This window comes from Hyperolius riggenbachi, chromosome 7, assembly GCF_040937935.1.
Source record: "Hyperolius riggenbachi isolate aHypRig1 chromosome 7, aHypRig1.pri, whole genome shotgun sequence".
In the NCBI taxonomy this organism is placed as follows: Eukaryota; Metazoa; Chordata; class Amphibia; order Anura; family Hyperoliidae; genus Hyperolius; species Hyperolius riggenbachi.
Genome location: NC_090652.1, coordinates 172,692,152 through 172,718,453, shown reverse-complemented (window position 1 = coordinate 172,718,453; position 26,302 = coordinate 172,692,152). Strand labels below are relative to the sequence as shown.

General features: G+C 48.0%; 1 protein-coding gene across 1 annotated transcript in view; it reads right to left on the bottom strand.

The window, feature by feature from the left end:
• The window catches only part of CARD11 (caspase recruitment domain family member 11), a 586,831-nt gene that overhangs the window by 77,401 nt on the left and 483,128 nt on the right, over window positions 1-26,302 (bottom strand). The window lies entirely within an intron of this gene.

The window sequence follows — 26,302 nt, the reverse complement described above, 5'->3', positions numbered from 1 at the left end:
GAAAACACAATTAATCGAGGACTTATTGCGACTGGGTACCCAGCCGGATCAGATGCTGGAAGAGCACCCTGATGGTCCAGACGGTACTGCTGGGACAATAGAAAGTGAGCTGTTGAATCAAGTTGACACACTTTCAGCCCCAGGGGAAAACAGAACCGAGTCTGAACAGATCGCACTAAATGATGAGGAGCATGGTAACCGGCAGGAATGCAGCACGCTCTACAAAGACTGTCGGATACAAATCCTGAGCTGTACCTGCAGATTGTCAGAGAAAACGCTGACCATGCAGAACGCCGGTGGCAGGCTGACAGAGAGGCATCAGAGCGCCAGGCGGAACGAGAAGCGGACCAGGCACACCGCCGGTGGCTGGCTGAGCAAGAGGTGGCAGAGAGAGAATCCGCACGCCGACACGACCTTGAAATGGCCAAACTGCGAGGGCAAGGCCAAAATCCCTCGCCAAGTGCTCCGGAGCCCCGGCCCACAGCAGGCCCGTTTGGGACTCCAAAGTGTAGTTCCCTGAAATGGAGAAGGGAACCGACCCAGACACTTACTTGCAATCCTTTGAAAAGACTTATCGTCAGCATCATCTGCCCCAGGAGCAGTGGGCGAGAATTCTGACTCCCAACTTGCGGGACAAATCGCTTAAGACATTTGTGGACTTACCCGCTGAAAAAGACAATGATTATAATGGGATAAAAGCTGCAATTATCGCTAGTTGACCCCAGAGGTATATCGCAAAAAGTTTAGGACCCTGTAGAAAGGCCCCACAGACACTTATGCAGACCTGGCGGATCACCTGCTCACTGTGTTCAGGCCGTGGTCATGAGGCCTCAACAAAGACTCTCACCAAGGTCTGGAGGACCTCATCGTACAGGACCAGTTACTGCACTGCTGTCCACCAGAGGTCCGGCAGTTTGTCTTGGAGCGGAAGCCTGAATCCACCAAAGCTGCCGCAGACCTCGCAGACACTTTTGTGGCCACCCGTGTACCGGACAGCCGCAAACCTCCATCCCAGAGCTGGAAAGGGGGGAGACCTGTGCAACCTAGCTCTCCTCCCCTGCGAACCGTGGGAATCGGGTCCCACAGCCACAGAGGCCGGAATCTGCACCTGCTACTCATTCGCCTGATGCAACATATGTTCCGAAGTGTTACCACTGTGGACAGCGAGGACACCTCAAGTCTGCCTGCCCCGAGGTGAGGACGCCGTCTCCAGAGCCTAGCCCAGAATCGGCTAGCGCATCCTCTACTGCACACGCCTACCTCGTCATTGGAGCAGCAAATCCTCGACTTTCTGGAAATCATCAAGTCGTGGAAGTAAACGACCAGATCGCTGTCGGTTTCCGTGACACCGGCGCAGAGCTTACATTCGTTCGCTCTCATCTTGTTGCCAGGGAGATTTTCCTTCCTAATGAGTGTGTTACCCTTGTGGGAGTTGGTGGCACACACGCACGCATCACCAAAGCTTGTGTTGTTCTCGATTGGAGAAGGGGGCGCCAGACAAAAGTTGTGGGGGTGACAGATGACATCCCAGTGCCTGTGCTGTTGGGCACAGATCTTGGCACCCTACGATCCTTTTATGAACCTATGATCAACACCCCAGACTGCCAGTCTGGACCCACTCAGGTACTGCACAAGCTTGGGGAGGGACAGAGGGAGGCAGCCAGTGTAATGGTACCTAGCTCTCCTAGGGAAGGAGGCAAGGAAGAGGTACCTGTTTCTAACGGACAGCTGTCTAATCACTGTTTGTCTGATTCTAAACCTGTCACTGTTGTTCCAGATGCTTGGGTACCTTATGTGAAAAATGACCATAACTGTGATACTAATGTTGTACCAGATGTTGCTAATAGCTTTCATGCTGAATCTCATATTGCTAAAAATGATTTATGTTTAAATGTGATTGCCTATAACCTAGGAGGTGACAGTCCTGTTTTGCCTGTGTCAGATTCTTTCAGGGCTGCGGAAGGAGACCAGGTGTCAGCAGGCAGCTGGGGGCCTAGACCTCCCCTCCTGTTATGACAGCCAGAGTGCTACACCATTGCCTGTTACCAAACGGCTCGTGGAGACATGCAGTTCCTCTCCTGTCTCACTCTTACTGAAGCGACCCAGTGCAAACCTACACAGAGGTCAACCCTCTATCCCTCCTGTAGGAGGGGCAAGCCTCGCCACACAGGTGAAGGCCAATTCGTTTTTTAAAAGGTATTCTGATGTGCCCACCGGAGGTGCGGATGTAAATGTTATATCAATCTATAGTCAGTTGAAGCCGGGGTATGCCACACTGCTTCCAGATCCGCGGGCTGACACCCGAGAGTCGGGAAATGACCTGGATGTCAGCCAACAACTCTCTCCCTTACCGGAAGCGCTAGGCACATCCAGCCAGCCATGTAGAGGTAAGACGGTGGGTGTGTATCTTGCCGTCCACAAAGCAGGCACTGGGACACACCGGAGACGCCTCTGGTGTGGTGTCTGACGTACAGTCAAGTAAGGAACTCGAGAACACTTTCAGTAGGTGCGTGGATCAGGTCTGGCTGACCTATTCCGTGCACCCAACTTAAGGGGGGAGGTGTGATGAACATTACGGATAGCCGTGCATAATCGCCAACGAATTTCGTAATGGTCCAGCCCCATTACTGTCAGTCCAGTGTAGATGTACCACAGATGTCTCTCCCCTTTCTTCTAAATGACAGCAAACCCCTCACCCACCTTCCCCCATGTCCTGAATTAGGTACAGAGAAGAATGTTACACGTGGCTGGACCTCCTGAGGAGAACATTTGCTGCCTACAGCTCATCCCCAAAAACCAGATAGAACCAGCATAGATAAGGGATTCCCTCCGAAATCTTAGAACCAAAAAAAGAGAACATTAATGTAATTGTAATTCAAAATAGGCTTGTCATCAAAAGACAAAAAATACATTTTCTGATACCCATAAACCAGTTCTATCATCCATCCGAATTACAATTTTCTAACTGTTGGGGGTCAGTCGGGAAACTGCTTTATTCAGCATGCGCAGACCGAATGCGATAGACTAGGCATGTGCACCCCTCATTTGATACAGGATCGCAGGCCGCTTATGAATATAGTCTCGGATTATCTGGGGCGGAGTCGCGCAGATGATTAATAAATGTTATATTTTCTGCTCTGAGTTCTGGGGGCTGCGACCTTGCTGGCCAGGAGGTAAATCCGCCTTAACCCCACCTAGTTTGAAGGTAATCCAGCCCCAATTCTAAGATTGTATAAATCTGGGGCAAGCATTGTCCACCTTGTCTTTCACCATTTCATCTGCTAAAGAAGAGCTTCGAGCATGCGTTCTTACAGAAGGGCCGAACGCATGCATTGTTCCAAGGACTCTTACCATTAATGCCTAATTTAAACTGGACTCTTTTTCTTCATTCTCCAAATAGACTGCTTAGCCATAACTAAAGTAAGAACTTTCTAATCTAATCCCTTTTATTTTTAGCTATGTGTCTATGTGTTAATCTGTATAAATGTATGTAATGCAACTTTATGTTTAATAGAAGTGTACATTTATAACCCCTATGTGCGGACCCGGCTCAGATATTCAGATCTGACCCAGATTCCTGCATACTGCAAAGGGTTAACAGAGCATTCTCGAAGTAGTAGCATAATTACAGTAGCGGGCTGTGTAACCCGCTTGGTGGCAGATCTTTGAATTGTATGGGTGTGGTGAATCCTTTGGCGCCGAACGCTCCCTCCGTTATTCGGTTCATCAACCTGCGAAGTCGGTTACGCTTCGTGATGAGCAAAATGACAGTGTGAGAGGATTTCTGACTCCGATCGATTGACCCCGATCACGGTCTGTGACACTCACCACCTCAAACTATCAATTGGGGTAGATACCGTACAGTATAAAGACTGCGAAACCTTGGGGTGATCCTGCATGGAAATCTAAGAACTCAGACACCAGGTATCAGCTATCGTCAAGTCTTTCTTCTTCCATCTGAGAAATATAGCGAGAATCAAGCACCTTATCCCAGCTGAAGACCTACCTGTCCTGGTTGATGCATTTGTATCCCCCCGCCTAGACTATTGCAATACCCTGTTCATCGGATCTACAGATAAGGTTTTGCACCCCCTACAACTAGTACAGAATGCTGCAGCCAGACTCCTAGCCAATGCCCCCCGCAGCTCACACATCACCCCAGTTCTGCAAACTCTTCACTGGTTGCCAGTAAAATGGAGAATCCATTTTACGATCTGCCTGCTGACATTCAAGGCTCTAAACCACATGGGACCCAAATAAATAGTGGATCTATTGGAACTTTATGCCCCTCCACGCACCCTCCGCTCTGCCAACAAGATGAATCTGGTTATTCCCAGGACACACTTAACATTTGGTGCTCGGGCCTTTTCCTATGCAGCCCCTACTCTATGGAACTCACTTCCACAATCAGTGCAAGAGGCTCCTTCTCTGGACAGCTTTAAAAAAAGGCTAAAAACTCACCTCTTTTCCCGAGCCTTTGAGACTGCATAATGCAAGGTCACAGCGCTTTGAGTCCCCAGGGAGAAAAGCGCTATAAAAATTATTATTGTTATTGTTAAAGGAGGTGGAGGAAGGGGTTCTTCAATCTTCACTCCAGCTTGTGATTTCAGTGTGTTAGGAGCTGGAGATAGAGACAGTGAGAGAACTGTATGCTACCGGAATCAAAAGCTGGTAGTTAGCTCGAAAGTGATTGATTAATTTTGATTTATAAGATTGTGTGCTGAAGTGGATATAGGTGGAACTGTGTGTACATACACTACTTACAATTGGGTAGTTTGTTTGCTAGCTATTTGCACCTACTGAGAAAACCTATAGGATTTATTCAGTGCATATTTACATAGGTAGAACTGTGTGTGCTAAATTACACATCACAGCTAGGTACTTGTAGTACTCCAGCTTATTTGCTGGCAGTATCTCGCTTACTGAGAAGAACTGTCACTTATATAACATTCCTTGAGTGCTGATTAACTACAGTAGAATTGTGTGTACTGAGTTACAAATTACAACTAGGTACTTTTAGTTCTCAGGCTAGAGCCTGAAAAGATTGTTAGGTAGCTGTGTTGCTCCTAGTACTGATAACTGTTACCTATAAAATTAATTAATAGATGAGTAGTGATGGCAGAACCAATCGCCTGGCGAACGGATCCCGGCAACCAGTTTACCAGCTTGATAAAGCGGTGAACAGTATGGGCCATTTGCACCCGCCCGATACTTTACCATAGGGCCCTCTCTAACCCTTGAAGGATACCAGAGCTGAAACACATATGAGAAACAAGGGGAGCTGGCATGTATGGTGAGCTGTCCTGATGCTCACCGCTCTAACCCGTGCGCAGCGAGGCAAGTGTAGGTGCATTGATGCCTGACCCCGGCAACGCCGGAAGAGAGTGCCAGAGGGCATTTAGAAGCAGCGGAGAGGCAGAAAGGAGAACTTATGTGCTTCGGCTCATACTTTAACATTGAATTCAGGTGGGACAGGATGGCCAATCCGACTTAATCACCAACCGGGCTACTCCCCTTCCCCCCTATAAAAGGCACGATCCCAGCAACTATTTTAAGTCGGTCTCTAGTCAGTGTAGGGAGAGGAGCTGCTGCTGCAGATGCAGGGACAATGCTAGATAGACTGTGTTGTGATATTGTGCTGTGTAGCTGCTTCCTATGTGCACTTCTACCCACAGTGCACCAGCTAGGGACCCCCCAGTAGTCCTTCGGAGGACTCTTCCTGACTACATTGGCTGCATTTGTGATATTGTTTAACTGCTTCCTAGGTCCTCTGCTTCTTGTAGTCCACCAGCTAGGGACCCCCCAATGGTCCGTTTGAAGACTCATCCTGTCCACAAAAGTCATTTTGTGTACTGACATTGATCCTGCTGTGTGCTGTACTGATATATTGTTGTTGCATTGCAGTGTGGTGTGTGTTGTAGCAACACAACACCTGTATACAGTTATACAGTGTAGTGTGTGGCTGCTGCGTCAACATTTTAGCCCTCTGTCACAGTGCATAAATGATTGGATGTCATTGACCCTCACAGAGCGTCACGTAACTGTGCGTTTCTTTCAGTCAATTCAGACGTTCAGTGTGTGATAGAGAAAAATAATTATTTAGTGTCCCGCACATTTTTGTTCTCACTTACTGATTGATGATTAGCAAACGTTGTTACAACAACACACCTTACTGTGTGACTGTGCATTACTTAGTGTGTGGTAAAAAAAAAAAAATAATTTACAGTGTCTCGCACATTTTTGTTCTCACTTACTGATTGTTGATTGGCATCCATAGCTACAACAACATACCTTACTGTGCGACTGTGCATTCATTTCAGTGATATCAGTCAGTGTGTGGTAAAAAAAGCAATAAATAATAATTTTTTTACTCGCACATTTTTGTTCTCAAATACTGATTGTTGATTAGCACACAACACACCTTACTGTGCGTCTGTAAGTTACTTTCAGACATATCAGACAGTCAGGGTGTGGGGAAAAAAATAATAATTCAGTGTCCCACACATTTTTGTTCTTACTTACTGATTGTTGATTAGCACATGTTGTTACAACAACACACCTTACTGTGAGACTGTGTGTTGCTTAGTCAGTGTGTGGTATAAAAAAATAAAATAAAAAAAAATTACAGTGTCTCGCACATTTTTGTCCTCACTTACTGATTGCTGATTGGCATATATAGTTACAACAACATACCTTACTGTGCGACTGTGCGTTAATTTCAGTCATATCAGTCAGTGTGTGGTAAAAAAAGAAATAAATAATAATTTTTTTACTCGCACATTTTTGTTCTCAAATACTGATTGTTGATTAGCATACGTAGTTACAACAACACACCTGACTGTGTGACTGCGTGTTACTTAGTCAGTGTGTGGTAAAAATAAATAAATAAATAATTTAGTGTCTTGCACATTTTTTGTTCTCAGTAAGATTGTTGATTGGCATACGTAGTTACAACAACACACCTTAGTGTGTGACTGTGCGTTATTTTCACCCATGTCAGACAGTTGGTGAAACAGAATACCCAAGCAGCTCAGGGTGACCGAAAACCACTCAGTTAGTGAAGAGTCAGAGACATTTCTGACAATACTCTTTCCCTGGTCACTCACTGGAACAAACATAACTGTCAGAGGCAGGCCAATACTCAGAGGTTCTAGGGAGTGTGGCGACTTTGGCTCATCATTCTTCTGCAGAAGAAAGCCATTTATTACTAGGATGCAGAAGAGGTGGTTGACTGGCTCACTCAGCATTCTACCTCTTCGACATTTTCTGCTGCAAATGTTCCTGCAACCTCCTCATCCTCCTCTGCTGTGGTGAACTGCGTCCAGGGCCGGATTTGTACCTTTTACTGCCCTAGGCCAACTATCATCAGCCGCTCCCTGACCAACCGCAAACACCCCCACTCCAAGCCCCCCCCCCCCATACACACACATACACACAATTTTCCCACAGCAAACATACGCAGTCTTGCACAGGACAGAAGCAAAACATAGAGAAATGCACCATGTATGTATTTAGAGTTTTTAGCCTGTTTAATTCCCCCTCATCTGTGTCTAATCACCAGGGCCACATTTTTACATTCTACTGCCCAAGGCCATCTGTCCCCAGCACGGGGTCACTCTCTGCTTGAATAGGTTTCTTCATTGTGCAGGCATGAGCGTGCCTGTACTGGGCATGTACAAGTAAGGTCTGTGCAAGCCCAGTTAGGCCTCTTGCACACTGCAAGTGATTCCGATTCCGCTTTTTAATCAGTTTTTACATCCGATTCAGATTCCGATTTGCAGTGTGCAGGGAACAAACTGCAAATCGGAATCGGATGTAAAAACTGATTAAAAAGCGGAATCGGAATCACTTGCAGTGTGCAAGAGGCCTTAAACTAAGGCACTTGTGCAATGCTTTTTTACTCTGTAACTGGACATGTGCGGACCTTACTTGTCCATACCCAATACAGATACACTCGCTCACAGTCACACTTGCGTACTGAAGGAACCTATTTAACTAGAGAGGAACCCAGCACTGAAAAGGTGGGGTATAGGAAAATTACAGAAAGCCCCTGGACTACCCCCTCCTCCATAGAGGCACCACAGCTGTCAGCAAGCCCTACACCCCCTTTATAGAAGTAACACAGCTCCCAGCATGCTCCTTCCCTCCATAGAGGCACCACAGCTCCCAGCATGTACCTCCTCTTGCATAAAGGCACCACGCTCCATATAGTGAGTTGTCCCCTAAGGCCTCAAAGATGGCTGCTGGGCCCCAAAGCCTCCTCCAGGTGTCTGTGTGCTCTGCTGCGAAGCTCTGGGGGACCACTATTCACATTAGGGGAGACCAGGGAAAGGGGGGGGAGGGACACGCCAGATGGCACTGGGTCCCCGAGGGAAAACACAATACTATATGGAGGAGGGGCATGCTGGGATCTGTTGTGCCTCTATGGAAAAAGGGGGCCGGCATGCGAAGAGCCTCTATGGAGGAGAGGCGCATGCTGGGGGTGGAAGGGCTTGCTGGAATCTCTAATGCATCTGGCAGCTGTAGTAACTATATAAATGGTGGGGAGACTTGCTGGGAGCAGTGGTGCCTCTATAACAAGGGAGGGTGTAAAGATGGGGGAGTTTGCTGAGCAGTGGTAGCTCTATGGAAAGGGAGGGGAGCTTGCTGGGAGCAATGGTGCCTTGATAGAGAGGAAGGGGACAAATGGACCACTTAATGCTGTGGGGTGGGAGAGAGGGAGTTAGGACTCAGGAGCAGGACAGGTACTCACATGCATGCAGGCCAGGAAACAGAATCAGAGACTCAGCTACATCGAATCATCCTGCAGCCACAAGAGTCCTTCTCCCCATGTGAGCTGAACTCCATTCAGCTGAGCACTCTCCTCTTCCCCCGTGCTTTGCTGCGTGTCTGTCTGACTGGTATCGGAGGGGAAAGGAACAGCTGCCCTGCGTCTCCTAATCTCTGCAGAAGTTCTCGCTGGCCAGGCTGAACTGCAGGCTGACAGGCTCACGTAGCTGTATATTTTCTGCTTCTTCCCGCCGGTATCTTCAGCCATCCAGTCTTCAAGTTCCTGCACTGTGCCCGGCCATCAAACCTTCCTGCAAACATGACATCAAAGCGCCCGCTGCTCGATCGCGCTATCATTCATTCTGACCGCCGGATCCACTCTCCTCCACCATTACACTAGCAGCTAGCACAGTAATGTGAGGCAGCCAGGCCAGGTCCGTTTGCGGCCGCTGTACCGACGAAATAGCCTACCCGACCGCCCTGCATCAGAGTTTGAAGATAGCATAGGGTGGCCGTGGATGGATCGGGTCTCGCTGCCTCTCATCATACAGTGCTGGCTGCTTATGTAATGGAGTAGAGTGTAGCGCCGTTCACAATGAATGATAGCGCGGGCGGGCAAGCACTTGGATAGTGTGTTTGCTTTGACACCCCGTCAGCCGCCCTAAACAATGGCCAATTATCTGCCGCCCTAGGCCACAGCCTAGGTGGCCTTGCCAGAAATCCGGCCCTGACTGCGTCACCAACTCCACCACCAAAACCCCTTCAACTGAATTGGATTGTTCAGAGGAGGAGCTATTTCCCCAGGCATTGTTGAACCAGAGTGATGGACAAGTATTCTTGCCATTGAATGAGAGAGAGGATCAAGGCAGACACTCAGACGGAAGTCCCTAGGTCACCACAAGGTGAAATGTCCCTGCTCCTGCGGCCTATTGTGAGCTTGAAGCTATAAGAGATTATGAGGGTGATGATGATGTGGTGATGGATGTCTTACAGGTGCCCACAAGAGAGAACCAGGAGAAGGAGAGTTCAGAAGAAGAGACCAAAAGGGAGGAAATGGATAGGAAGCAGGAAGAAGTCACAGGGGACAAGAGGCAAATAGCCGGGTGTGACTTCACCTGGGGTCAGTTAGACAACCCACCTGGTCATTTACACCAGTACTAGACCAGCTCAACAATGCTCTTTAGTGTGGGGATATTTCTGTGTGTGTGCTGCAGAACCAAAGCCATCTGCATTCTGTGTCAAGAAAAAAAGGGCAGCATGTATACAGGAACAATACAATGAGAAGGAACCTGGAGTCCCATCTCAAGGCCCTGTGGCATGAAGTCCTTAAAGGACAACCGAGGTGACATGATGAGATAGACGTGTATGTATAGTGCTAAGCACACAAATAACTAGGCTGTGTTCCTTTTTTTTCTTTCTCTGCATGAAAGAGTTAAACATCAGGTATGCAAGTGACAGCTTCTATCCGGGTCGCAACTGGGTTGGACTGGGCCAGACTATAGAATAACCCTTATTGATAAGTAATTAGAGCCACAAAACACTTTCCTGACAGTAAATGGCTTTCTGGAGCAGGAAAGAGATAAAAAGGGTCAACATTTCATAGATTTGAGCTCTGCCTTATCAGAGTTAACATGCCTTATCAGAGTAGCATAGCAAGCGCTACAAACTTATGCCAGCTAATTGGCAATGATGAGAGCTCCACTCGTCCTGCCCTGAGCCACTGCGGGTCCAAACACTTTAAAGGACATTACTTTGATTGGCCCAATAGGCTGCCTGTCAAGTTTCCCGTCAAGTGAAAGGCAGCCTATTGGGCCAATCAAAGTGCGGGGATAATGTTCTTTAAAGTGATTGGAACCGCAGGGGCTCAGGGCAGGATGAGTTGTCAATTAGCAGACATACGTTTGTAGCGCTTGCTATGCTACTCTGATAAGCAGGGGTCGAGTCCTGCGTGAACGCGGGGGGATGGCGTCCACTCACTTTTTTTGGACAGTGGACGCCGTCCCCCCTAGCACCCTGGAGGGGAGCAGCGCAGCAAAGAGGAGCATTGTGCGCAGCGTGGGGAAGGGCGGAGGTTCCCCCCCCCCCCTTCCCTCACCTTGGGGCTCCTCTCTCTGGCTCTCCCCTCCATAAAGATTGCGGCGGTGGTGGCTGGCAGCGGTGACTGGCAGCTGCATCAGTGGGCGGGACTTACCTCCTCCAGTGTTCCGGGTTGACGCTGTGCGTGCCGCTGCTCTGGTCTACACTAGACCAGACTAGCTGCATGAACAGCGTCCACTTGCCGGAACACTGGAGGAGGTAAGTCCCGTTTACTGATGCCGCTGCCAGTCACCGCCACCAGCCACCACCGCCGCAATCTTTATGGAGGGGAAAGCCAGGGAGAGGAGCCCCAAGGTGAGGGAAGGGGGGGGGGGGGAAACATCCGCCCTTCCCCACGCTGCGCACCATGCTCCTCTCCACTGCGCTGCTCCCCTCCAGCTGGGGGGACACCTGGCTACATATACTGGGGACACCTATACACCTGGCTACATATACTGGGGACATATACACCTGGCTACATATACTGGGGCCACTATACACCTGGCTATATATACTGGGCACATATACCCCTGACTACATATACTGGGCACATATACACCTGGCTACTTATACTGGGGCTACTATACACCTGGCTACATATACTGGGCACATATATCCCTGGCTACATATACTGGGCACATATACACCTGGCTACATATACTGGGGCCACTATACACCTGGCTACATATACTGGGCACATATACACCTGGCTACATATACTGGGCACATATACACCTGGCTACATATACTGGGCACATATACACCTGGCTACATATACTAGGGCCACTATACACCTGGCTACATATACTGGGCACATATACCCCTGGCTACATATACTAGGCACATATACACCTAGCTACATATACTGGGGCCACTATACACCTGGCTACATATACTGGGCACATATACACCTGGCTACATATACTGGGGCCACTATACACCTGGCTACATATACTGGGCACATATACACCTGGCTACATACAGTATACTGGGCACATATACCCCTGCCTACATATACTGGGCACATATACCCCTGCCTACATATACTGGGCACATATACCCCTGGCTACATATACTGGGCACATATACACCTGGCTACATGTACTGGGCACATATACACCTGGCTACATATACTGGGCACATATACACCTGGCTACATATACTGTGGACACCTATACACCTGGCTACATATACTGGGCACATATACACCTGACTGCATATACTGGGGACACCTATACACCTGGCTACATATACTGGGCACATATACACCTGGCTACATATACTGGGCACATATACACCTGGCTACATATACTGGGGACACCTATACACCTGGCTACATATACTGGGGACACCTATACACCTGGCTATACTGGGGGCACCTATACACCTGGCTATACTGGGGACACCTGAACACCTGGTTACATATACTGGGGACACCTGGCTATACTAGGGACACCTATAGACCTGGCTAACTATTCTGGGGACATCTATTCACTTGGCCACCTATTCTGGGAATATCTATACACCTGACCACCTATTCTAAGGCTATCTATACACCTGGCTACCTATTCTGGTGACATCTCTACATCTGGCCACCTATTCTGGGGACAACTATAAACATGGCTACTTATACTGGGGACACCTTTAGACCTAGCTAGCTATACTGGGGGTACCTATTTTGGGAGAACTGCTGTCAGATCTGTATTTTTGGGGAACCGCTGATGCCAGATTACATGTATTTTGGGGAACCGCTGCCAGATTGTGTATGTTGGGGGACCACTACTGCCAGATTACATGTATTTTGGGTGTTACATGTATTTTGGGTGATCCACTACCAGGTTTCACGTATTTGGGGGAACTGCTTCCAGATTATGTGTATGTTGGGCGAACTGCTGCTGCCAGATTGTCTATATTGGGGGAACCACTGCCATATGATCTGTATTTTGGAGGAATTTCTGCCAGATTATGTGTATTTTTGGTGAAATGCTGTCAGATTACGTCTACTTTTTGGGGATACACTACGACAGAGCTCAAACTTCCCCTGGCAGACCTTTTATACCACTGCTAAGGCCATGTATTTTTGGGCCCACCCATGGCCACGCCCACATTATGCTTAACCACGCCCATTTTTTTGTTTTTAGGGTGAGTCCACTCACTTCTTTTTCCAGGACTAGACCCCTGCTGATAAGGCGTGTTCACTTTGATAAACCATGTTAACTCTGATAAGGCATGCTATTTGTATTAGTGAAACAAGCCCATAGTGAGGTTTCTCATAATGTACTATATTGCAGTACCTTACTTTTTTTCTTAAAGTCAGCTGCATTGCCTACTGGTAATATGTGCATAGGGTACCACAGCATACTGTGCTGTATTTACATTATTCCCATAATTAACAGCTTGGTCACAACTTGCTCTATGGAACCACCATAATGCAAGCAGATGGTGTGCCTCATGCATGCAGGGCCGGTTCTCTCATGAAGCAAGGTGAAACACTTGCATCAGGTGCAGAGATTACAGGGGTAGCATGTTTGTACTGTGTATTTACACTGACAACATGCAGTCAGAGTAGAAGGGGAAGGGAGAAGAGAGAAAGCGAGGCAAAGAGGTCATCATTGGGTTATCCCAATCATATCCCACCTCATTGTGCTGTGTGAGGAGTCTGACAGTGGGTGAGGAGGGGGGAGGCAGAAGAGCAGCAGTGTTTCAATTGACTTGCACAGCAGAAGGAAGGAGGTGGCATTGCTGTCCTGACTGAGAAGAAATAGAGGATGGATGACTGGCTGAGGGTGAGCAGTTTGTTTGTCAGTTACTCACAGCCAGCCAGTGTGTTATTGTGTTGATCTGCAGTATGTCATGTCTCAAGTTGTTGCATATGATCCCTTGCTGACTTGCAGAGCAAATTGTCGGGTGCTGTGTAACCATTCCAAATTGCGGGTGGGGAAGAGGGGAGGGGGGTGGGGGCTTATGGCTTGCAATGCATCCTCATACGTTTGCCTCAAGCACCAAAACGTCTAGAACCGACCCTGCATGCATGTGTCTGTAAACACTTGACAGAAGCTGCATGTGGCATGTATCTACCACTGGCACATTATACTGCATGTCAACTGCTTATGCAAAAATGCATCCAACTTAAGAGAAATCTTTCCTCATCCTAATTCACATTCCTAAATTTGTCACAGGTGGCCACTAGAGATGGCCCAAACAGTTCGCCGGCAAACGGTTCCCGGCGAACTTCCGGGGTTCGCGATCGCGGAGAACCGCAAACTTTTCCGGAAGTTCGGTTCGCCCCCATAATGCACCATTAGGGTTAACTTTGACCCTCTACATCACAGTCAGCAGGCACATTGTAGCCGATCAGGCTACACTCCCTCCTGGAGCCACTCCCCCCTTATAAAAGGCAGGCACCGCCGGCCATTACACTCACTCGTGTGCCTGCACTAATTAGAAAAGGGACAGCTGCTGTAGACTCTTTCATAAGGAAAGATTAGTTAGGCTCTTGTAGGCTTGTTAGCTTGCTCCTTGCTGATTTCTTATTGCTAAAATAGCACCCCACACCAGCTCTTTTGAGAGCTAATCTTGTTCTTGTGATCTATTTTTTTTCTGTGTGTCCCACTGACACTTGTGTTGCATAGACAGCCCAATTCATACTGTGTGTGTGCCACTGCCAGCCAGGCCCAGCACATTCAGTGCCTACCTGTATGTGTGACAGGTGCACATTGTAATACCCAGTACTGCATATACCTACCTGTTGTGTTCAGTGAACCCACCTCATCACTGCATATACCTACCTGTTGTGTTCAGTGAACCCACCTCATCACTGCATATAACTACCTTTTGTGTTGAGTGAACCCACCTCATCACTGCATATACCTACCTGTTGTGTTCAGTGAACCCACCTCATCACTGCATATACCTACCTGTTGTGTTCAGTGCACCCACCTACCTACGTGAGTGCATGCAGTGTGATATACACCTACCTACGTGAGTGCACGCAGTGTGATATACCACTCCGTGCATACCTGTTAACTGCACCTGTGTGACTGCACATTGTATTAGTCAAGTCAGTGCATACCTTTCACTTCTTCCCCCCTGATATGGACAAAACGGACAAAACAGGTAGAGGTAGAGGCAGACCCAGAGGAAACCTGTGCAAGGTCGTGTTGATGTGATTTCGTGTGGCCCTGGCCCAAAGTACAGTGCTCAGAAGAAGACACGTGCCATCAACTCCCAAGATTGTCAGGACGTGGTTGACTGTTTAACACAGAACACCTCATCTTCTGCAGCCACCAGCGCTACTACAAGCACCACATCTGCTGCATTTGACACTTCGCAGAAGTGATTTGGTGGTGAAATCACTGATTCACAGCCACTACTGCTACAACAAGATTAAGGCGCTAAGCAAGTTACATCACCTCATATGCAGGGCTGTGGAGTCGGTCCAAAAATCCACCGACACCGACTCCTCAGTTTAGGATTCCACCGACTCCAACTCCGACTCCTCTAATTTGCATATTACAATTTTGTTGATTAAAAGTATGTAACATGAAATTCGTCTCTTAACTGCCAACGCTTAGGAATTTTACAAGACAACTGAAGTGAGAAGGATATGTAGACTACTATATTTATTCCCTGTAGACTAAAACTAGTCCTTGGTAAGAGTACTTGTAAAAGGCACAAACTGGAACAAAGAACATCTATCAGGCCCTAGGCAATGTAAGTGTGGGTACATCCCCCCCGATGCGAACACCAAGACTGCCCTACAAGTTCTCAGCGACAGCATCCTGCGGTGGGAAACTGCTCTTCCAGAAGGCCTCTTCATCATACTGGGGGATTTCAACCGAGCCAACCTCCGCCAGGAACTGCCCCGGTACAAGCAGCACATCACCTGCCCCACCAGGAACCACAACACCCTGGACCACTGCTACACAGTGCTAAAGAATGCTTACAAGGTCACTCAGGGAGCTGCCCTGGGGAACTCGGATCACTGCCTAATTCATCTGATCCCCACCTACCGAAGGCTCCTGGAATCCACTAAGCCTGTCATCAGGACTGTCAAAAAGTGGACAGACGATGCAAAGTTGGAGCTGCAGGCATGCTTAGATTGCACGGACTGGTCGGCCCTGGAGGCACCCACCTTGGCTGAATGGACAGAGAACGTCACCTCCTATATAAGCTTCTGTGAGGAGTCGTGCATCCCCACTAAGACCTTCAAGGTCTTCCGTAACAACAAGCCCTGGTTCACCAGCAAGCTGCGCCAGCTTCGGAAACTCAAGGAGGAGGCGCACAAGTCCGGCACCCCAGCTGAGTTCAGGGAGGCCAGGAATACCCTGAATCAGGAACTAAAAGCTGCAAAGAGGGCCTACTCTGATAAGCTGAGGCTCAGTCTCCAGTCAAACAACTCCCGGGAGGTCTGGAAAGGCCTCAGGGCAGTTACCAACTTTAAATCTGCCCACCATCAGGCGATCCCTAGTATCCAACTAGCTGAGGAACTCAACGAGTTTTACTGTAGGTTTGAACACTTCTCCACACCGAAGGACATTCCTCCCCCTCTACCCTCCCCTTGGAGGCATGATGCTTCGGCGTCAATCAAAGTCCAGGAAGAGGATGTACTGCGTCAACTCCACAAACTCAACCACAGGAAGGCCGCAGGCCCGGATGGCATGTCGTCAACGTGTCTGAAAACCTGTGCAGTCCAGCTTGCTCCCATCCTTACCTCCATTTACAATAGATCCCTAGCGGAAGGCAGGGTCCCCCCTTTCTTCAAAAGGTCCACAATTATCCCAGTCCCCAAGAAACCAGGAAACACCGATCACAACAACTTCAGACTTGTAGCCCTCACTTCCATCATCATGAAGGTCCTTGAGCGACTAGTCCTTGCTGTCCTGAAGAGCTCCACCGATGCCCTCCTCGATCCTCATCAGTTTGCGGATAGGGCAAACAGGTCAGTGGAGGATGCAATCAATGTCAGCCTGGCGTATATCACGGAGCACCTGGACAGACCTGGCTCCTATGCCAGAATCCTGCTCTTGGACTTTAGCTCGGCCCAGACATCCTGCTAAACAACCTTGCGCAACTTGGAGTCGACCCATCCCTCAGCAGGTGGGTCGGGGACTTCCTCACGAACAGAACACAGCAAGTCAAGCTCGGTAACTGCTCCTCCAGTGCGAGAATCACCAACATAGGGGCACCGCAGGGGTGCGTACTGTCCCCACTTCTGTTTTCCCTCTACACCAACAATTGCACCTCAACTGCCGACTCTGTCAAGATCATGAAATTCGCGGATGATACAACTATCATCGGTCTCATCAGCAGCAATGATGAGCAAGCCTACCACAGCGAGATTGGGAGGATCTGTAACTGGTGCAAGCAAAACAATCTCGTCCTCAATGCATCCAAGACCGTCAAATTAATTGTGGACTTCAGAAAACACCCTCCTGCCCTTCCACCAGTCCTCATTGGAGAGACTGAAGTCACCAGGGCACCAAGTGTTTGGCTCCTGGGCACCACCATAACTAGTGACCTAAGATGGGGGCAAAACTCCACCAGAATTCAGAAGAATGCTCAGATGAGGCTGTTTTTTCTGCGCCAGCTGAAGAAATTTGGCATCCCACGTGATCTGCTCACCAGTTTCTACTCCGCTACAGTTGAGTCCATCCTCTGCTCCTCCATTATTGTCTGGTATTCGGGAGCTAACGCCAGGGACAGGTATAAACTTCAGAGAGTAATTAGCGCTGCAGAGAAGATCATTGGCACACCTCTGCCCCCTCTTGACCTCCTCCACACAGCCAGAATGATGAAAAGAGCCAGCAGGATCTCCCAAGACCCCTCCCACCCAGGAAGCCACTTCTTTGAGCCCCTCCAATCGGGACGCCGCTTCAGACTAGTCCGTTCAAGAACCACGAGGCGAAGAAACACCTTTTTCCCCCAGGCAGTCCTCCTACTGAACAACACTCCTTCCATCCGGGCCTCTACAGTTTAGTCCGTGTACAACTTAGTTCTCCAGTCGCCAACATTGTCTCTGCACCGACGCAATGCTTTTTAACTGATATGCCTGTATGTATGTATGAATGTTTGTATGTCCTATGTCTTTTTGCTCACTGCCTTGCCATGTGTACCATAACCAATTCCGGGGGCGCCAACAGCGTACTCGGCGAATTAAAGTGATTCTGATTCTGATGTGCAGGTACTCTGCATGGGAATGAGGAGATTGTAAACAGACAACACCTCTGTGTTCAATGTGCACAGCATTCTCAGTGGATTCCCTGCAGCTCTGTGGGGAGTGCATATGTAGAGTATAGTACTACTGTGTAACAAAGTAAACCTGAGACAGATGAAATTAAAGTTTTATACATACCTGGGGCTTCCTCCAGCCGCCTTCAGGATATTCAGTCCCTCGTTGTCCTCCTCCGCCACCTGGATCTTCTGCTATGAGTCCAGGTACTTGAGCCAGTCAGGCGTAGTGCGCATGCACACACTCCGCCACCAGGAGCATACTACACCTGTGCAGCACTATTGCGCAGGTGCAGAATGTTCCTGGCTGTGGGAGCGGCATGCGGCCAGACAGCGCTGACTGGCTGAATTACCAGGACTCATAGCAGAAGATCCGGGTGGTGGAGGACAGCGAGGGACTGATTAGCCTGAAGGGGGCTGGAGGAAGCCCCAGGTATGTATAAAACTTTACTTTTCATCCGTCTCAGTTACCCTTTAATTTGTAGTCACCAAACCAAATTTTAACATCATATCAAATTATTTGATTTCATCAGCAAAGGGAGTGCGTACATTTGCATAAATCAGCATCAATGCAGAATTATTTCCATCTCGTTGACCATCTCTATTAGTGACACAGCTACACATCAGGCTTTATTCTTACAGCATAGATGTTATTTAGTATATATAAGAGATTCCTGTGTACACATCATATATACAGTCACAATCAGATATGTATATCTGACCTTAAAAATACGGGGACTGCTTTATTGAAGCAGCACAAGTAACTAATTTTGATTGGTTTATTTCATTTTTTTTGTGGACTAAGCACAGCTATTACTGTATATATACTGTATATATACATTATTTTTAATGACTATTATCTGAGAAATAGAACATTTTATCATATTTTCTATTTTAATTACAGTTACAAATTCGTTAGGAGTCGGAGCCGGAGTCGGTGCATTTTTTCCCGACTCCGACTCCAGGCACCCAAAATTGCCCGACTCCACGACTCCACGACTCCGACTCCACAGCCCTGCTCATATGTGTGAGTTAGGCGACACTATGGACGTAATGTGTGAGGAGGAGGATGATGAAGTACCTGCTGTTGATGCAGTTTTGGAGGTGTCTGAGGCAAGCGAAGCTGGCAAGGATGATTATGATGATTATGATGATACGGATCCCACATGGGTTACTAAGAGACAAGATGACCAAGAGGACAGTTCAGAGGGGGAGTCAGAGAGGAGTATGAGGAGACGAGTTCCTGAAAGAAGCAGGGGCAGCTTGTCGTCAGAAACAGCTGGTGGCAGTGTCCGGGAACCATGTATCGTCACCTATGTACAGCCAGCCAACATGCCCTTCAACGTCAGCTGCTGATGCCACCATAGTGCCATCCCCTCAGGGGGGTTCAGCGGTTTGGACATTTTTTCATGTGTCTGCCTCAGATCGGAGCAATGCCATCTGTTGTCTCTGCCTCCAAAAATTGAGCCGTGGAAAGGCCAACACTCACGTAGGTATAAGTGCCTTACGAAGGCACATGGAGAAAAGGCACAAACTGCAATGGGAAGAGCACCTGAGCAAAAGCAGCACACAAAAGAAAAGCCACCCTCCTTCTCCTCTTCCTCCTTCAGGTGCAGCATCTTCAGCAGCTTTCTCCCTTGCACCTACACAGCCACCCTCCTCCACTCCGCTTCTGCTCTTGAGCGGTTCCTGCTTCTCTGTCCACAGCAGCCAGGTGTCAGTGAAGGAAATCTTTGAGCGAAAGAAGCCAATTTCTGCCAGTCACCCCATTGCCTGGCGTCTGACAGCTGGCGTGGCGGAACTGTTAGCTTGCCAGCTTTTACCATACAAGCTGGTGGACTCTGAGGCCTTCCATAAATTTGTGGCCATTGGGACACCGCAGTGGAAGGTGCCAGGCCACAATTATGTCTCTAAAAAAGTGATACCCAAACTGTACCGTGAAGTGGAGAGGCAAGTGGTGTCATCTCTGGCACACAGTGTCGGGTCAAGGGTCCACCTGACCACAGATGCCTGGTCTGCCAAGCACGGTCAGGGCAGGTACATTACTTACACAGCCCATTGGGTCAGCCTGGTGACCGATGGCAAGCAGGGAGTGCAGCGGACCAACTTGTGACACCTCCACGGCTTGCAGGCAGGCCTCCTGCCACCTCCTCTCCGCCTGCTACATCCTCTTCGCTGTAATCATCCTCCTCCTCATCCTTGGCTGGTGCCGCGATCTCCTCTCCAGCTACACAGCCCCATCTTCCCAGGGCCTATGCTGCATGCCAGGTACAACGGTGTCACGCCATCTTAGACATGTCTTGCTTCAAAGCAGAGAGTCACACTGGAGCAGCTCTCCTGGCTGCTCTTAACAAACAGGTGGATCAGTGGCTGACCCCGCACCAGCTAGAGATCGGCAATGTGGTGTGTGAAAACGGCAGCAATCTCTTTTCTGCTTTGAATTTGGAAAAGCTGACACATGTACCCTGCATGGCACATGTGCTCAATCTAGTCTTTTAAAGATTTGTGTCAAAGTACCCAGGCTTAGAGGATGTCCTGAAGCAGGCCAGGAAGTTGTCTGGGCATTTCAGGCGGTCTTACATGGCCATGGCACGCTTTGCGGACATTCAGCGGAAAAACAACTTGCCGTGAGATGCCTGATATGTGATAACCCGACTGGAATTCGACCCTGGTCATGTTCTCTCGCCTGCTAGAAGAGGAGAAAGCTGTCACCCAGTACCTGTACAATTACAGTAAAAGGACACAATCTGGGGAGATGGGGATGTTGTGGCCCAACACCTGGACACTGATGCGAAATGCATGCAGGCTCATGTGGCCATTTGAGGAGGTGATCAACCTGGTGAGTCGCAGGCAACATCAGCGACTGGATCCCATACACTTATTTCCTGGAGCGTGCCGTGAGTAGAGTGGTGGATCAAGCTGTGGAGGAGCATGAAGAGGAAGAGTATTGTAGGGAAGAGGAGTCAGACTCGGATGATGAGGAAGGTGTTTCTGTGGAAGAGGAGGAGAAAAATCCGCAGCAGGCGTCGCAGAGGGCTTGTGCTGCTCAACGTTCCCGTGGTATTGTTCGTGGCTGGGGGGAGGAGGAGGACTTACCTGACGTCACTGAGGAAGAGCAAGAGGAGATGGATAGTATGTCTGGATACAACTTTGTGCAGATGGCGTCTTTCATGCTGTGCAGCCTGTTGAGGGACCCCCGTATAAAAAAACTCAAGGGGAATGACCTGTACTAGGTGGCCACGCTACTAGACCCTCGGTTTAGGCACAAAGTGGCGGACATGTTGTCAACTCACCTGAAGGCAGAAAGGATGCAGCACATGCAGAACAAGCTGGCAAGTATGCTTTACAATGCGTATAAGGGTGATGTCACAGCACAACGCAATAAAGGTACCACTGCTAGTAATCCTTCTCCCATGTCCACGCAGGCAAGGACAGGACGCTCCAGCGATCTCATGGTGATGTCGGACATGCAGACATTCTTTAGTCCAACGCCTCACCTTAGCCCTTCCGGATCCACCCTCTACCAACACCTGGACCGGCAGGTAGCTGACTACCTGGCCTTAAAGGGAAGGTTCGGGGAGGGTGGGTAAAAAGTAAAAATCAATTTCCACTTACCTGGGGCTTCCTCCAGCCCGTGGCAGGCAGGAGGTGCCCTCGCCGCCGCTCCGCAGGCTCCCGGTGGTCTCCGGTGGCCGACCCGACCTGGCCAGGCCGGCTGCCAGGTCGGGCTCTTCTGCGCTCCAAGGCCCGGCACTTCTGCGTCCCACGCCGGCGCGCTGACGTCATCGGACGTCCGCCGGGCTGTACTGCGCAGGCGCCGGCGTGGGACGCAGAAGTGCCGGGCCTTGGAGCGCAGAAGAGCCCGACCTGGCAGCCGGCCTGGCCAGGTCTGGTCGGCCACCGGAGACCACCGGGAGCCTGCGGAGCGGCGGTGAGGGCACCTCCTGCCTGCCACGGGCTGGAGAAAGCCCCAGGAAAGTGGAAATTGATTTTTATTTTTTACCCACCCTCCCTGAACCTTCCCTTTAAGTGTGGATGTAGACACTGTGAGCGGCGATGAACCCTTGGACTATTGGGTGTGCAGGCTTGACCTGTGGCCAGGGCTGTCCCAATTTGCCATCCAACTTCTGTCTTACCCTGCCTCAAGCGTCCTGTCAGAAAGGACCTTCAGTGCAGCTGGAGGCATTGTCACTGAGAAGAGAAGTCGCCTAAGTCACAAAAACGTTCAGTACCTCACCTTTAGCAAAATTAATGAGGCATGGATCCCGGAGGGCTACTGCCCGCCCGGAGACTAAGTTTAAACTAGGATCTGGGGGGAGGCGGGAGGATAAAGTCTCAATATGTAGACAAGATAAGGTAAAAAGACAGTGGGAGCCTAACATTATGGGGGGTCGAGAGGGGGGTGGGGACAGTGTAAAGATTAAGGAGGTTGGTAAAACTTCATGTAGCCCATTTCATGTAAACAAAATTGGTAAATGTGGTGGTAAAAATATAAAGTGCATGATAACCAATGCTCGGAGCCTTGCAAATAAAATAGACGAACTAGAGTTCATTCTGAATGACAAAGGCTATGAAATTGTGGGAATAACCGAGACATGGATGGATGAAAGCCATGACTGGATAACTAATTTAAAAGGATACAAAGGGCTTGATTCACAAAGCAGTGCTAACCTACTTAGCACGTCTAAAGTCTTTAGACGTGCTAACCAGGGTGCTAAGTAGCTTAGCACCGGATTTCTCAATCAGATCGCGCACAAAGTTTTGTGCGCAAAGTTTTACGCGCGCAAAGTCCTATGCGTGCGCTAAGTCCCATAGGCTTTAATGGGCGCCCTGCGCTCTGTGCAGTGTGTGCATAAAGTTTTACGCGCGTAAAGTTTTACGCGCATAAAGTTTTGCGCGTGAAGAGCTGGTTTAGACGTGCTAAGGGGGTTTTCACAGGCGTGCTAACAGTTAGCACCGCTTTGTAAATCAAACCCAATGTGTTTAGGATGGATAGAACAGGGAAAAAAGGTGGAGGGGTTTGTCTCTTTGTTAAGAATTCTTTTACAGCTGTCCTCAACGATGAGATGGAGGAAGATTGCGAAGATGTGGAGTCCGTTTGGGTAAATATTCATGGTGGAAATAAAAGTTGCCAATTGCTTATTGGGGTATGCTACAGACCACCTCATATTAATGAAGCTGCAGAACTGCGATTACTACAGCAGATTGAAAAAGCTGCAAGTAAAAATGAGGTCATAGTTATGGGCGACTTTAACTTTCCAGACATTGACTGGGGTATTGAGGCTACCCATTCTGGTAAAAGCAGCAGATTTCTGGCAGCACTACAGGACAATTACTTGACTCAAATGGTAACGGAACCAACTAGGGGGAATGCGTTACTGGATCTGATCATTTCTAATAGACCAGATAATGTATCAAATGTGCAGGTTCAAGAACATTTGGGAAATAGTGATCACAACATGATAACGTTTGATCTGGTGACTGATAAGCCACGGGGCAGCGGGACCACTAAAACTATGAATTTTAGAAAAGCAAAGTTCAATCAAATTAGGCAGGCACTAAAATTGGTGAACTGGGATAATGTACTACAAGGGGAGGAGACTGAAGGGAAATGGCAAGCTTTTAAACTTATTCTCAACCAATATTGTAGTATGTATATCCCATATGGAAACAAAATGTCTAGGAATAAAAAAAGGCCTCTATGGATGAATAGAAAGATTAGGGATAAAATGAAGAGGAAAAAGAATGCCTATAAGGTCCTAAAACAGGAGGGGACCGAGGCTGCACTAAGAAATTATAAGGAGTGCAATAAAAATTGTAAAAAAGAAATTAGGCTGGCAAAGATCGAAGCTGAAAATCAAATCGCTAGGGATATCAAATCTAACCCAAAAAAGTTTTACAAGTACATGAACATAAAAAAAGAAAGGTTGACTGTATAGGATTCCTAAAGGATGAGGGAGGGAACTCAATGGTGGATGACCAAGGTAAGGCAGAGTTATTAAATGCTTTCTTTGCTTCTGTCTTCACAAAGGAAACAGCACTGTTGCAAATTACAGAGGCAAAAGAGTCTCAATCTTCTAACTGTAATATTAAATACTTAACGCAGGAAGAAGTGAAGGCAAGACTAAATAAATTAAAAATAGACAAGGCACCTGGCCCGGATGGCATGCATCCTCGAGTCCTAAGGGAATTAAGTTCAGTTATAGATAAACCCCTTTATCTTATCTTTTGTGACTCTCTTTCAACTGGCAGAGTCCCAGTGGACTGGCGTACAGCCCACGTTTTCCCCTTATTTAAGAAGGGCAAAAAATCAGATCCAGGAAATTATAGACCTGTAAGCTTAACATCAGTTGTATGCAAACTATTTGAGGGGGCTACTAAGAGATACTATACATGACTTCATAGTAGAAAATAATCTTATTTCTCAGCATCAACATGGGTTTACTAAAGACAGGTCCTGTTTGACTAACATGTTCAGCTTTTATGAGGTAGTGAATGCTAATATGGATATTGGGAATGCTGTAGATGTGATATACTTGGACTTTGCAAAGGCCTTCGACACTGTTCCCCACAAAAGTCTGGTGCAAAAGTTGAGGATACAAGTACTGGGGAAGAGTCTGTGTGCATGGATAGGGAACTGGCTAATGGACAGAAAAAAGAGTTGTGGTCAATGGATCGTACTCAAAATGGGAGACTGTTAGCAGTGGGGTCCCACAGGGGTTTGTACTGGGTCCAGTGCTCTTCAATTTATGTATTAATGACCTAGTAGATGCAGTAGTGAGCAATGTTGCTATATTTGCAGATGATACAAAATTGTGCAGAATCATCAACTCTCAGGAAGATAGTGTCATATTGCAACAGGATCTGGATAGGATAGCTATATGGGCACATAAATGGCAGATGAAATTCAATGTTGAAAAATGTAAAGTCATGCATTTTGGTCTTACCAATGGTCTAGCACCATACAAAATAAATGGGATAAAGTTGGGGACATCAAACTTGGAGAAGGACTTAGGAGTACTCATCGACAACAAGTTAAATAATCGTACTCAATGCCAAGCCGCTGCAGCTAAAGCTAACAAAATTTTGGGATGCATTAAAAGGGAAATAAAAACTCGAGATGCTAGCATAATATTGCCCCTGTTTAACTCTCTAGTAAGGCCACATCTGGAATATGGAATTCAGTTCTAGGCACCACATCACAAAAAAGATATTGCAGTTTTAGAGCAGGTGCAGAGACGATGCAAAAAAATTGATACGTGGGATGGAAGGTCTCGCTTACCAAGAAAGGTTAGATAAACTGGGTTTATTTAGTCTAGAGAAAAGATGCCTTAGAGGAGATCTAATTAACATGTATAAATACATCAGAGGGCAATATAATAGCTTGGCGGATGAGCTTTTTGTCCCTAGGCCTTCTCAAAGGACTAGAGGACATGATCTGCGCATGGAGCAAAAACGTTTTAGCCATTTATTTAGGAAAGGGTTCTTTACAGTAAGAGTGATTAAGATGTGGAATGCATTGCCACAGGAAGTCATTATGGCAAACTCTATACCTGCATTTAAAGAGGGCTTAGATGCTTTCCTTGCGTTGAAAGACATCCATGGCTACAATTACTAGGTAATGCCTAATGATGTTGATCCAGGGATTTTATCTGTTTGCCATCTGGAGTCGGGAAGGAATTTTTCCCTTTTGGGGCTAATTGAACCATGCCTTGCAAGGGTTTTTTCGCCTTCCTCTAGATCAACAGGGATATGTGAGGGAGCAGGCCGGAGTTGTAATTTGTACTGGTTGAACTCCATGGACGTATGTCTTTTTTCAGCCAAAATAACTATATATGTAACTATATATGTAAGTCAGTCCCCACACACAGCATCTCTGCCTGCAGGCCGCTTGCCTTCTCCGCCACCACCAACAGGGTCCAGGACTCCAGGCGGATTCCTGAATTTTTAAGGCCGCTGGTAGCAGCGGCCGCTATACTAATTTTTCTGGTGCGTGTACATGCCTGCCTAATTTTTCTGGCTGCACTGCAGCTGCAACAACAAAACAAAAGGCATGTACATGTGCCCATTCCCCTTTGTGATCATTACCTTGGCCCGGTGAAGGGGCTTGCGTATCACAATGAAGCAATGACCTCCGGCTATATGAGTGTCTCGGGGGGTGGCACATCAAATATAATAAGGTCGTTGCTTCATTGTGGACAGACCAAATTTGATCAGCTGGACAGTC